Genomic DNA, 15,401 nt, shown 5'->3' on the forward strand with positions numbered 1-15,401 from the left:
TAAATTCTTAAAGGAGAGTAAAACATCAATTATCATATACACGAGTCAAAGATAAATCACAATCTTTCAAAGTACGCTCACAAGTCATGAAATCATTTTAAGCAAGTAAAAATAGTTAATTTATACCCATATTATGATATTAGTACCCGCATAAATACTCGTCAGCTCATTTATACAGAACTCCTATTATCCATTTTCCCTTTTGTTTAAATAAGTAATAAACTAACATTTCGTAAAGAGTGAAAGAAAGTTTCAACTTACTTTAATTGGGGTTCCAAAAGTCAAATTATGACTCTAACCTTTCTTAAAGCCTCCGAACATTTCTGTCTAGTCAAATATGCAATCTAGGTGAGTATATGAGTCTGTAAACATTATGTCATAACTTTTGACTAAAAAATTGAGTCAAAAGTCAATTCCGAGCTTCTATATCAAATTTGAAAATTTATTCAAAATTAGTTTATTCATAGATTAGTAAACTTACTTGCCAAAATTGGCTAAACGGGTCATTAATAGGCTCCCAAATAAAAGAATTTCATTTAATCAAGCTTAGGACCAAAATCTCCAAATAGCCAAGTTCAAACACCATTCAATCATTAATTACATAATAGATTAGTAAGAAAAACACATTGGAGAGTTAACATAATATTACCATATGAAGAAACCTCGTGAAAATTGTGTGCCCAAACTCTAAAAATTGTGTTAGAATAATGAACTGAAATCAGGAAAAGTTCAGTATTCATGCCTATAGTTCTTTGCATGAAAGTGGACAATCGATCGCAGTATTGAGTTTGCCATTTTAGTCGCACGACTTTGCAAAAGTAGCTCTCATCATGCATGAGTCGACTTCGCCGATGCAGATGAGGCTCCACATTAGTGGCCTGACCCGACTCTGGCCATTTTCAAAGAAGAGAATCAAGGCTTGACGAATGCCTTCATCAGTGTGACACAAAGATCATTGCACCAGGTACAACAACTATCATAAAGTAATTAACAAATAGTCAACTCGATTATAATCAACCCTCAAAACTCATTTGAAATTCTATAGAGAAAGATCAAATAAGTAAATATTAACATTTACATTTCAAACTTTTTGAAATCACCAATTCATAATTGTTTTGACTGTAAGTTGACTGCGATCAACCTTAACTTCCTTATAACTCAAAAACTCAATCAAAGGATCAAAAGACTCTCGAGCACCTTGAGATCTAAACAAACTATCCAACTAAGTCAAATATCACCTTTCAGACATAATGAAACACTTCGCACATGGTGGACAAGACCTAAGTCAACACAACATCAACTAAACACACAATTCATACGATAAATAGTTCGTGCGACCTGTGAGCATCAAAAGCTTACCTTTAAGATTTTATAAGTCCTACATTGGAATTCAATCACATGTGGAAAGAATTCATTATTATTAAAAGTACATCATTACTCACAATACCCCAGACTTCATTCACTACTTCAATAGTTACTTATTCGATCCCTCATCCTCTTAAAGAGGTTAACTCGAGTTCATGTTTAACTTTATACACACAATTACACTCTATATGTTTAGTGCAATAGCCGGCCTGTGTATACAAGTTTATTATTCAATTAATTGTCTTTCCTATCTACTCGAATCTATCTATTTCAATTCAACTGCTTTCTTAGACATGTACTGCATTGCCGAATCATTCATAGCTATTAGTAACATGCTAAAGTAGAAACATTAATTGAAACTTCAAGAAACAACAAAAAGGTCAAAGGGTATTTCATTGAAAAGTCATTTTAACTTTTCAAGGTCTCACACAATGAAGAAGCAGGGAATCATTCTTTCATTGACCCATTGATCACTTGACACACGTGGTATGAAACACGTGCTACGATGTTTTCACCTTATATTGGTGTATGTGTCTCATTCTTTCGATTAACCAACATCGTACAAACCTCAGTCTAAACACCTCAAGATGTTTAACCCCAGTTTCTCTTTTTAAGTGATCCTTAAATTCATTTTCTTTGAGAAACTTTTGTCTGGCTCATAAAACAAGTCATAATTTGATGGTGGAACTCATCTCTTCACGTTTTTCGACGTAAGAGGCGATTGCTCGTGTGAGAGAGCCCAATCTCGCGACTTGTTCAACACACTTTATTTGTTACAAATTATCACATGCATATTATATTTGAATATAAATTCAATAGTGTTATATAGAAGAGAATATTATAACAATCAAGTTATTTTACAATACTAAAATATCATCATATTCTACGCAAACCTAGAGCCTTAACATGTTTTTCAAACAAGTCTCTAGAGATAGCCTTCGTAAAAGGATTAGCTATCATTTCACGTGTAGGAATGTATTGCAAAGTTATTTCTCCACTTGCCACTACGTCTCTCACAAAGTTATACTTGATGTCGATGTGTTTGGTCTTGCTGTGATACTTAGGATCCTTTGTGTATGCGATAGCCGCTTGACTATCACAATATAGAGTCATGGGACCCTTAGAATTCTTTGCAATACTCAAATGCTCAAAGAATCTCTTTAACCAAACAACTTCTTGTACTGCAGACGCATAAGCCACAAATTCAGATTCCATGGTTGAAAGAGTTGTGCAAGTTTGCTTCTTACTTTTCCATGAAATAACATACCATTTAGTAAGAAAGCATAACCGGATGTTGATTTTCTATCATCCCGGTCACCAGTCCAATCTACATCTATATAACCTCTTATGAATAAATCAGATCCACTATAACACAGTGTATGATCTGCAGTTCCCTTCAGGTATCAGAATATTCTCTTTATTGCTTTCCAATGATCTCTTCCAGGATTGGATTGATACATGCTAACTAGACTTACGACATAACAAATGTCTGGGCGAGTACACATCATAGCATACATCAAACTCCTGACATCACTAGAATAAGGAACTCGAGACATGTCTATCTTTTCTTTTTCAGTCTTTGGACACATTTCAAGGCTTAAAGTTTCACCCCTTGCTACAAGAGTATCCATGGATTTGCAACTATTCATTCGAAAATGTTCCAATATTTTCTTTATATAAGTTTCTTGTGATAAACTCAAAAATTTCTTGGAACGATCTCTTTGGATCTTATCACCCAATATATAGTCTGCTTCACCCATATCTTTCATATCAAACGATTTTGAAAGCCACGACTTGACAGTTTTCACATACTCCAAATTATTTTCAGCTAATAAATTATCATCTACGTAAAGAGAAAGAATTACAAAATTTCCATTAGACTTTTTCACATAGATGCAGTTGTCTTCATCGATCATGGTGAAATCAAATGACATCACCTCCTTATGAAATCTTAAATACCACTGTCTTGAAGATTGCTTTAGGCCATAAATTGATCTTCTCAATTTACATACTTTTTTTTCTTGACCTTTAACAATGAAACCTACTGGTTGTTCCATGTAGACTTCCTCGTTTAATTCTCCAGTGAGAAAAGCAGTCTTCACATCCATTTGGTGTAATTCTAAATCTAAACGTGCAACAATAGCTAAAAGTAATCGTATGGAAGTAAACTTCACAACTGGTGAAAAGGTTTCCTCATAGTCTATTCTAACTTCTTGAGTAAAACCTTTTGCCACCAATCGTGCTTTGTGTCTTTCTATTGACCCATCCGATTTACATTTAACTTTAAGAATCCATTTATTCCCAATAGCTTTACATTCCTTAGGAAGGTCAACTAAATCCCAGACTTTATTTATTTTCATGGACTCTAATTCTTCTTTCATCGCTTTTAACCATTCATCCCTTTCAGGTCTCGATAAGGCCTCAGTTACAGAATTAGGTTCATCCATTTCTGTGGGAGATACCAGGAAAACATAATCTGCAATCTTATAAGATCGTTTAGGTACACCTTTTCTTGTACTTTTACGTATTTGAAGTTCAGATTCCTCTATAGGATTTTGAGATTCATAACTCCCACTCGGACCAGGAATCATTTCTTGATCCATTGAATTATCAAGTATGTTTGACAACATTACCTGATCTTCTGAATTCAACATTTCGTACAGAGGCTCAACTTCACCTATTTCACCCTTTTTGGGAAAATCATTTTTCAAAGACATCTCGTGATACAATTTTAGTAATACTTTCATCCTTCAGTTCATCAATGAACACATATCCTTTAGAGCGTTCAGAGTACCTTGTAAAGATACATTTCTTTCCTTTTGGACTTAGTTTACCAAACTCACCAAAACGATCTTTAATATATGCCGCACAACCCCACGGTCGAAGATAATTCAAGTTTGTTTTATAACCAGTCCAAAGTTCATAAGGAGTGGAAGACACTGACTTATAAGGCACTTTGTTCAATATGTAAGCCACAATCAATAATGCATCTCCCCAGAAAGAGATAGACAAATTTGCCTGCGCCATCATTGATCTTGTCATGTCTAATAATGTTCTATTCCATCTTTCATCTACACCACTTTGTTGAGGTGTATAAGGAGTAGTTAACTATCTAATAATACCCTTTTCAGTACAAAATTCTTCAAATTGTTTTGACAAATATTCACGTCCTCGATCGGTTCTTAAAGCTTTTATGCTTTTATCTAATTGATTTTCAACTTCATTCAAATATCTTTTAAAGCACTCAAGTGCTTCAGATTTATGAGAAATCAAATAGACATAACCAAAACGCGTGAAATCATCAATAAATGTAATGAAATATGTAGCACCAGACTTTGCCCTTACATTAATTGGACCACAAATAGCTGAATGAATTAATTGAAGTGAGAACTCAGCTCTCTTAGCCTTTCCAAATGATTTACGCGTAATCTTTCCAGCAAGACAATTTTCACAAGTTGGCATTTCAATTTTGGTGAAAGAACCTAAATGCCCTTCTTTTGCCAACCTATTCATTCTATTTTGCCCTATGTGACCTAATCTAGCATGCCATGTAATAACATCAGCAACATTGTTACTTGAATAACATGTCATTACACAATGGTCAACATAATAGTCATAAGTTGAAGGATTACAATCTAATACGATAAAACGATCATAACGAAGTCCAAAACCATATAAAACATTATCTAGAGTTATTCTAACACCATTACGACTAAAAAACAAATCAAAACCAACGTCTAAAAGAACAGACACCAACACTAAGTTTCGTCGAATCTCTGGAGTATATAGAACGTCATGCAACATCAAGGAACGACCATCACGCAAGTCCACTTTGCAAGTGCCTATACCTTTGACTTCAAGCGCATTATTTCCTACGTAGATCCATCTTGATTTAGATAAAACTCGACGAAACTCCACAAACGTCTCTCTATCTCGACTCACATGGTCGGTGAATCCTGAGTCTACAATCCACATATGATAAGATTCAATTAATAAAGAAGTGCTAGAAACATATGTAGCACTTAGAGATGCGTTTAGAAATGCTACTTTTTTGGGCTCGGTACATTCACGAGCAAAATGCCCCAATTCTTGGCAATTGTAGCACTTCATTTTACTCTTGTCTCTTTTCATGAAAAACTGTTTTCCTTTCTTGGAGTTTGGATTCTTTTTTTTTCTTAGAGGGTCCTTCTCCAGTCTCTTTTGTCTTTCCCATTTCTTTTCCAATTTTTCTTGCGCTTGAAGTATGAAGATTTTGTACCACTTGACTCCGCCACAAAGGCATTAGAAGCAGCTTTAGCAGCACCAAGGCGCTCATCTTCAAGTTCAACATGACATGCAACATCAGAAAAAGTCTTGATGCTATCATTTTGGGTCAAGTTAACCTTTAAATGTTCCCAATTATTAGGAAGAGACCGAATCACTGGCTGAACTTGTTGTTCATATGAAAGAACATGGCTAGCACTCTTGAGTTGAGCTGTCATGTCTGACATCACCCTAAAGTGTTGTTTGATATTCTGATCATGACCTTTTTGTAAGTGTCAAACTTGATAGTCAATTGTCGGAGGCGGGTTACAGACGTACCCCCATACGTTCCTTGCAAATGTGCCCATATAGCATGAGCAGTAGGAAATTCCTCACATTCATGTATGAGGTCATCAACTACAGAACTAACTATTATTGCACGTGCAGTGGAGTTAGCCTTTTTCCAAGCTTTGTAAGCTTCAAAATCCCTTCTGTGTTGTGCAGTATTACCCTCTTCTGGCTGATTCAAAACATGATTAATACCTTCCAAAGCATTTTGCTCTTCTAGTACATACCATATTTTACGACTCCAAATGTCGTAATTATCACCGTTAAGTTTTTCACCTTTGTTTAAGTCAGCAATGATACTTTTTGATGCCATGTCTGTTATTGACATATAATTAGGCAAGAATTTTAATCAATTATGCATGCGACATACACATTCAAGCAAATTAATTCTCATAAAGATTTCATATTTAATGTAAAATTGAAAAGACACGTATGCATCCAATCATCATCTACAAACTAAATATTTAATCAAAATTCAAATCTAATTTCTTAATGCGTATAATTAATATATTGAAGACTTTGATAACAAGGATTTTTAAGTCTAATAACATAATTTGAGAGAGAAAATCAACTACATAATTCATATCTTGAAATAACAAATAAGCAACAAAGTTTACAAGTAATTCAAAGACTGAAATCCTCCCACAAGTCTTCAAGACAACAAATGTAAACCCTAAAAGGTTGACTGGGCCAAATGTCATGATAAACATCAGTCAATCTATTACCCCAAGGTTCACGGAGAGAGTTTGTTAAATAAGCTAAGGCTCTCCAATTTGAAATTTCCGTATAATCAGCCAGTTCAACCCATTTTATTTCAAAAAGGTGAATAAAATCACGTGCTGACATATTAGGGGACATTTTCAATGACTCAAACTCTTTAAATTTTTTCTCTTTTCCCCTTCGAATGGCCCTTTGGATCCTTGACTGATTTTATGTCGCCCTTGGGACACCAATCTGTACAATTTCACGCCCTCAGAAACATCTTATGACGGCTTACTCTTCTACCTTGTCCCTTTGCTCGACTTTGAGAACTCCTACTTGGAGTAGTTTGAGCATGTTCCCATTCAGCCATATCTGAAATGGGAACAAAACTAAAATATGGTTAATACCATTTAATGCGACAATATATGTCACAAATTTTCGTAAAAGGCACGGAACTACTCAAGGAACATAAGAATTAAACTAATTTATCGAGACCAAATTTTAATGCACATATTAAAAGTATAATCTAGTCAAAATAATTGGTCATTATTCTTTATGAAATTAAGAAGATAACTCATGGGAAAAATAAAACAAAGTCAGCCTCAATCTGATTTGACCATTTGAATAAACTTATGTTAAAATAAATCAAATAAAAACTTTATCAATATAAAATGGTAATATTCTTCCTTTGACTATCTATCAAAGAAATAACACTTTATGATTCCAAATGAAAAGGTACAGTATTTTATTAAATAAAATATATGTACTCTTTAAAATAAAAAAGGACTATTTTTTTTAAAAAAAAATAAAATTGATTCGTCCTCCTTTGACATGTTTTTCATTTTCATGTGGGACCCTCTTTATTTTTTTTATTTTTAATCCTTAACAGAAAAGGACAAAACAACAAATCCCACCCTTCACACAAGTGAAAAGGGAAAACAAACAAAAACATAATCACTTTTAATAAATGAAGAGAGAGAAAATGTCTTCTAATTATACTAAAACTCAAAAAAAAAAATCAACAAAATAAATATCACCCTTTTTTTTTATTTTCTTCACAAATTTCTAGCATTCAAGATATCTATCTTATGCTAAAAAAAACCCGAAGATCAACGAAGAAGGAAAAAAAATATGCGACATGAACCTCTTTATTTCTTTTCATATTTATACTCATAACATATCTTCAAAAAAAACAAAGAAACTTCCCAAATTCCTGGTCGAATTCAAGGTGTTCATGTGGTACTTTCGATCTCAGATTAGATGGCATAAAATATGAGATTCAATTTTATGATGAGTCTAATCTTTTCAATTTATATCAGGTTAGTATAATCAGTGTTACACTTCAAGGAATTACTATGCAAAATTATGGAGTAATTAACCTAGCTCTGATACTAATGATAGAATTTAAACAAAGTTTGGTACAAGATTTGTGTACCTTTGATTGTTGCAGCGGAATGAAATTCACGAACTGAATTATTTGCTCCAAATCCTTCTTTGAATCACTAGGAAACAAAGATAGTGTTTTACAAACTAAATGTTCTTTGTTGTGTTTTTAATCTAAGTCTTTTTGAGTTTTTGTTGTTCTTCCTGTTTCTCTTTTCTGAAGTGTTACAGAAAAAAAGCAAAAAATAACTTAATTTAAAAAGGAGAGAATAGTAACTATTCCTACCCCTTTTTAAATTAATATTTATCTTCTTCTTTTTTTCTTTTTTTTTTATTCAGCAAAAAACAATCTTGGGTTGGATCGGGTCGGGTCAATTCACATGGGCAACCCAAACCCAAAACTTACAGAAACCGTTAGAATTTACATTAAATCTTGTTCATCTAAATTGTTGATTTTGGTCAAAAAAATTTACTTTCAAAATTGAAAAACTCACTCAATATTCGTCCAATTACCTCGAAAATTATGGCAGTCATCCGCACAAGTCATAAATAATATACAAAATCTAATGAAAAGGGAAAAATAGGAAAAACATGAATAAAACTCAAAAGAGCCATAATGATCATTACATCCTCCACTAAAATGCACATTTGTCTGTAAAGGTAAAAAGAAAGAAAGTAACTTAACTGCTGAAAAATTGAGATATCTGTTATGCATGTCTAGCTCAGTCTCCTAAGTAGCTTCTTCCATTGGATAATGTCTCCACTGCACCAGGAGAAAACCCACGTAGAGAGTATCGGGTGCTCGAGCACTCATTGACTTCGATGAATAATTTGTATATATGTTTATAGAAAATATTGAAAGACTGATATAATTAATTCTTGAGCACCCATTATACAAAAGATCTGATGGGTGTTGTGGTTCTCAGACTGAAGTTAAAGCTTGTGTTCATGCCCTCGAGTGTGAGGGTTCAAATTCAGGTAAAATCAGATATTTTTTAATTGGAAAAAAGGCAAACTCAAGTTTTGTTTTACATTTTTACTCTTCATTTTATACCTTTTCACTGCTATTTGCTTTTTTTTTTCTTTTTGATTTATGATGTTTTCACTTTTCTATTTTTAGTATTTCAATTACTAACTAAACTATAAAAATATTAGTAAGCTTTTAGAAGAAAACCCTTCTTGGCAAGCAACTTTACGTTAAAGGAAGTGAGCACTGATAACATTCATGTACCATCTCGCAATTCGAAATAACTAGGAAGAAGCTTATAATTGGAAATAGTTATTTTTGGAAAGAATTTAAAATCTGGAAAATTTGTCTAAGTTAGGAAGAGTGAGTTTTGGCCATTTTCAAACGGCCATAACTTCTAGCTCAGGATGAGTTATGTATATTTCCGGATATGGTTGGAAATCCCTTGGAATAATCTTTCCAACACCTCCAAGTTTGGGCAATTTTGAGTTAGGATGAGTGAGTTATGCCCTTTGGAAGTTGGGTTGTTGGAATAAGGAAAGTCCAATCCGGATTTTTGAAGGGTAGTTTGGTCTTTTCCTTACCCGATTAATTAAATCCATTTTAGTAAATTAAGTGGGGTCAAAAACTGAATTAGTTCAGTTTACGCTTTTGAGAAATAGAGTTAGGGCTTTTGGAGAAAGAACGCAAGAGAAAGGAGAAGAGGAAAAGCAAGATTCGCCAAGAACGATCGATTTTGGTTGTGAATTCGCCAAGGAATTGATCCTACAAGGTATGTGAGTCTCTCATAGCGTTGGGTTCATTCACCCACGCGTCAAGCATGTTTAATTCAGTGAGATTCGTCCTAGAAGAGTTGGAAAATTGATGTTTTTGACAAATATTCTTGAATTCGAATGTTGTTAGCGAATTAGGATGAATTGAGAAGTTTATGAGATCCTTACATTGAGTTTAGGTTTGCTTTGAGTTAGTTTCTTGAGTATACATGTTGGGCATCGGGATTTAAAACGAATTTGAGGAAGATAATCGAATTTAGGTGGGTTGAGGTTGAAAAACGAAGAAGGAAAAAGTCGAGTAAGGTTCATGAAACAAGTCCGCGTCGCGGACTTGTTCATCTTGTGAACAAAAATCTGCTCCGCGTCGCGGAGAGGACACGGACTCCTCTGTCTCAAAATTTAATTTCGCGAGGATTTATTTAAAAACACCTCCGCGTCGCGGACTTGTTCCAATTTCGTAAATTTTCTCAAGTTTAGCTATTAGAAATCATTCCTAAACATCAAGAGACCTTTCCTATCACAAATCATAATCCTTGGATCCATAATTCAATTCAAGGAAAGTTAAGAGTCAATTCAAGTGAAGTTAAGAGTCAAGTTAAGTGAAGTCGTCAAAGTTTTCAAGGGTCTTTTACAAATGCTCTAACTTAGTTTTAAGACTTAAGTTTCAAGTTAAGCAAAGAGTAAAAAGTTGAGTTCATTTCTCAAAAAGCTATTAGGGAACTAAGTATTCCCAAAGAGTTATGACATTTGAACAACAAAAGGGAACATCGATTCCAAGAAGAGCTTTTAAGCTAAGTTTTGAGTAATTATCTCAAACCAAAGAAAGAAGTTGTTTTAAAACATATGAGCTAAGTATATTTTGGGAGTAGTATTGAGCACCGATATGGGGATGCGAGTTCATATTAACTCAAGTCTCCATAAACCATGTAGTCATCATGGGTTTTAATGGGTCATACTTTTTAGATGATCACATAAGTTAAGCTAGTGGATCCACTAAGTTAAGTAGTTCTATATGACGGCAAAGTATAGGACAGTCTGGCAGCGTGATGGTAAAAACGTTGTATCACCACTTAAGCTCATAGTAGTGGTTGTCGGTTAGAGAAACTCCCATAGTAGTAATTGCACGGTTCCTCAAGGGGTTTTGCTAGTATGAATGGGGGTATGGGACTTCATTCATGCATTGCACAAGTAGACTTTGAGATGGAGCATGGTATGTTTTTATAATATTATGATTATGATTTTGACGTCATGTTTTAAACAATTTTCCTTTTCTTTATATTGCATTTGTTTTAAACTGCTTTATAATGAAATGTGTTCAGTTAAGTATTCATGAGTTGAGAAGAGGGTAAGTGTTTCTTTCATAATCTTTTTCGAGCCTATGTTTGTTAGCATTCCAACTAGCATACTCGTACATTTAATGTACTGATGCCAGTTGGCATGCATCGTCTTATGATGCAGACACAGGTAACTAGGATCAGCATCTAGCGCCTCGTTGATCAGGTTCAACACTCCGAGTCAGTTGGTGAGCCTCCTTGCATTCCAAAGGACTCTTTTATCATTTGCTTTCTAGTTTTCAGTTGTTAGGATGATCGGGGGTCCTGTCCCGACATCCCTCTTTGTTTTAGAGGCTTCATAGACAGATAGTATTAGTTCTTTGGTCTTATTAATTTAAGTTATACACGTTTAAGACTTGAATTTCCATTTTTGGCTAAGTTATTATCTTTTAAGTTATTACATGAGCTATATCTCTTGTGTTTAAGTCTTCCGTTGAGTAAGTAAGCCAGGGCAAGGGTTCGCTTGGGGCCAGCAATGGTTTCTCAAGTGTCGGCCACATCCAGGGTGTAGGCTCGGGGCGTGACAATTCAAATCATGAATCCATCAATGCACTGCACCTTCATCGATGCTATCTCCTTGGACCTCAACTTTCGAATCTGTATGTCCAAAATTAGGGGTGTACAAAACCAAACCGAAAATCGAACCAAACTGCAAATCGAGTCAATCCGGAAAAAAAACCCGACTAGTGGTTTGGTTTGACTTGGTTTGGTTTTGAAAAAAAAAACTCGACTATATTTGGGTTGCTTTGGTTTTAACTAAAAAAACCAACACGACATTATATATATAATTTTAAAATTTTATTTTATACATAAAAATATTTACTTTGATATAATTTTTAAATATTTCTTATACTTTTTCATAGTTTTTATCTTTTAATTTATTATTTCAAGTTTGAAACTTAGAATTATGAATGGGCCAATAAAGATTATAGTACACAAATGTTGGTAATTATAATAAAGCTTAAATCAAAATCAAATTAATACTAATGCAAAAAGAAAATCAATTCAACACTAAGAATGACAATAATATTGAATAGTTATTCTTTAGTTTTACATTGGTTTAGACAATTAAAATACATAATCTAATTTTAGTTTCCTTTAATATTTAGTCATGTAACTAATACTTATTAAACTTAATTTTAGCATGATTTAGTACTTTTAAACTATGATCATTTTCATTATGACTTGTTAATTTGCAATATTTGTTTTACACAATTTCATTATTATTATTTTTGTTGCATATTTTAGTGCCATTAGTCATATCATATTATGTTATATTTTTAAGAAACATCTTAGATAGTTGTATTTTGGTAGGACTAAAGAAATATTTGAAGTACAAGCAAACTATATGTTTGTATGAATAATTTACTGGAAAAACCCGAAACAACCCGAAAAACTGAAAAACCCGAGGTTGAAAAACCCGGGTTTTATTGGTTTGGTTTGATTTATAAATTTAAAAATCCGACACAAATGGTTTGGTTTGATATTTGGAAAACCGGAACCAACCCGGCCATGTACACCCCTATCCAAAATAGCTATAAATTTCTCCTCAAAAGCTAGATTCTGATTCAATTTCAGCGAGTCCCATATAATCACATGAAAATCATCAAAATGGTACTTCTTCAACATATACATATGAAATACCGAATGGACTAGAGTTGAGGTCAACTCAAATTTACTAATTTAAGAGTAAAACGAGGACATACATATAATGCAAAGAATTTTTTTGTAACATTTCTTTCGGAGTATACTAGGTTTCAAAACAATTGTTGCTTTAGGAGTATATGAAGCACCATAAAATTTAACAAATTTTGATTATTATAGACTTAAATGAACTTAATCACTACGAGATTTATGAAATATATGTTGGGTTTTAAAGGTGTGAATAGGAAATGAAGGGTTGTGACTCTCCTGAAGAGTTGTGACTATGTCAAAGGGTTGTGACATTTATGAAAGGTTGTGTCCTTTCTAAAGGGCTGTGACCGTTTAAAAGGTTGTATCTTTTCCAAAGGGTTGTGACCTTTCTGAAAGGTTGTCTTTCTTTCCTAAGAGTTGTGACATTTACCCTTTGTTGGCTATAAATAGAGAGGTTTTCTCTCATTTTTCGGCATCGAATTCTTCCCTTCTTTTGCATACATTTCTTACAAAACAAAAACGATCGATCGTGTCTCTGTGTGTGGTTCGTTGCTATCATTTTGAGTTCGTTGAAATTATCGAAGTTTGAGGTACCGCTACTTCTTTAATGGTTAATCCGTTTTATCTTGGGAGGAATTAATATACAACCTCGGGTATGTGAGGGGATTAAATTTCTTAAGGACACACAGTAAATTATGTGGACTCGGATAGTTCTTTATTTTTTTTCTTTTCATCTTTTATTATTTCTGGTTTTCTAATCTGAATATAGGAGATAACAGAAATTTAATATTGATGGTATTTTTTGTGGTAAGGAAATTACTTTTATTTTATGTGTTCTTTTTGTTGGGAAAAGAAAAAGAAAAGAATAAGAGAACTATTTCATTATATGATAAAAGAGATCTGGGGTGAATTAGTACTACTTTAATATGTTCGAGTATAATTTGTGTAGTATGTTTTACTTGGATGGGTAAGATTATTTTTATTTTCTTCCCAAGTGCATTGAAGCATTGCACCCCTTTAGTTTTCTTTTCAATAAGAAAAGTTATTCTGTGCATAATGGTCAAGATATGCACTTCAATTTATTTATTTTCCCTATATTCTTGGTTTATATAACTATGAGAAGAAGTAAATGAACAAATGTTGTCTCCTAAAATATTTGAACATGAGTTTAGTTTCTTGTTGAAATTAAATTCTTCTTGAGGAAAATAGGAATATGATGGAAACTTAAAAAAAAAAATAGCAAGAAAAGTGACTTGCATGGATTCATTGCTGACAGATAGAATATATATGATTCAATGAGAGTAAAAATCAGGTTCTATCTTTATTTCCCTTGATTATTATTTTTCTTTTTCTATCATTTATAAGTTATGAGATTTATTTCATAAATGTTAGGATAGATGGTCATTATGTGATGATCTCAGAATATGTCTTTATTATTATTAACATGTATTCTGTTTAGAGGGGGGAAAAAAACTTTTGTAGCTTTCTACTCCATGTGAAATTTGGTTGTGTTTGACTTTTGGAGACTAAAATCTTTTGATTTTTTTTGCTCCTTTGATTTGAAGAATATTAGAACTTCACGAACAAATCAGATTGTGTATTGGTTTGAAGAATATAGAAACTTCACCAATTCATTAAATACTCTGTTTGAATGAACATTCTGACTTTAAGAATACAAAATCTTCGTCAGGAATATTAAGGCTAAATGATTTGAAAAAGATAAAATCTTCATCATTAGCTAGAAACAGTGTTGTATTTGAGGTTTCTGGAGATTAAAATCTTTTTGGTTTACTACTCTGTCTGAATATGAAACTGATTCGAAGAATATAAAAACCTCATCATAATTCAAGGTTCATTCGGTTAACGATTAGAAGAATATAAAAACTTCATCGTTAAAATAGAAACAAGTTGAATAAAGATTAAATCTTTATTGTTAGTATTCTAAATACTAAGTGGTTTGTCTAATTGTGACAGAAATGAAAAAAAAACACCAGTGACATAAAATTAGTGATTTTTGTGCCTGCAATCGGTGTTTCTATGGATTAAATCTCCAAAAGAAGACTTCGTGTTGCCAATGTGTATTTTGATGGTACACAATATGAAAGCATGAGAAAAATATGTGGAAAATAATTTCAAATATTTGAAAAATATTTTTGAGAACATATTTAAAATGTGGGGGGTTCTTTACTTGTGATAAACACAAAATTAGACTTACTATCTAATTTAAATTTGAAAGTACAAGATATGAAATTTAATGACATTCTTGTATTATGTTAGATCCACAAAATTCTTGGAATATATTTGATATTGTGGTCGTTGAGTCTCTCTTTACTAGTATATGATATGACTAGTATAAAACCACAAAATTATATTACTCGTTCAAAATAATTGTATTCTTTGATGAAAAAGTTTCACTTAAAATATTGTGATTTTTAATGAAAAGATGTCTATTGAAATATTTTTTTTTGTATAGACGTGAATATTGGTGAAAAGTGATATGTTATGTTTGTGTTGTAAAACAAACATTTGGGTCATAATGCCCTTATTGGACCGATGAGACTATGGTCATGGGTAATTCTATAACAAATTGAATGTTATGGAAATGTCCTTCTGAAAAGGACATATGTCAAGGTGTTGACTCTAAAACAATGT

At 32.8% G+C, this 15,401-nt stretch overlaps 1 protein-coding gene and 1 long non-coding RNA gene across 3 annotated transcripts in view; one reads left to right on the forward strand and one right to left on the reverse strand.

Moving 5' to 3' along the window:
• The window catches only part of LOC125846928 (urease accessory protein D), a 586,865-nt gene that overhangs the window by 406,803 nt on the left and 164,661 nt on the right, over positions 1-15,401 (forward strand). The window lies entirely within an intron of this gene.
• On the reverse strand, positions 6,509-8,250 carry LOC125846939 (uncharacterized). The gene is made up of 2 exons (XR_007444425.1): positions 8,093-8,250; positions 6,509-7,029 (listed from the first exon to the last, which is right to left on the reverse strand). It is a non-coding gene; the product is annotated as an uncharacterized LOC125846939 (long non-coding RNA).

This window comes from Solanum stenotomum, chromosome 12, assembly GCF_019186545.1.
Source record: "Solanum stenotomum isolate F172 chromosome 12, ASM1918654v1, whole genome shotgun sequence".
NCBI classification, from domain to species: domain Eukaryota; kingdom Viridiplantae; phylum Streptophyta; class Magnoliopsida; order Solanales; family Solanaceae; genus Solanum; species Solanum stenotomum.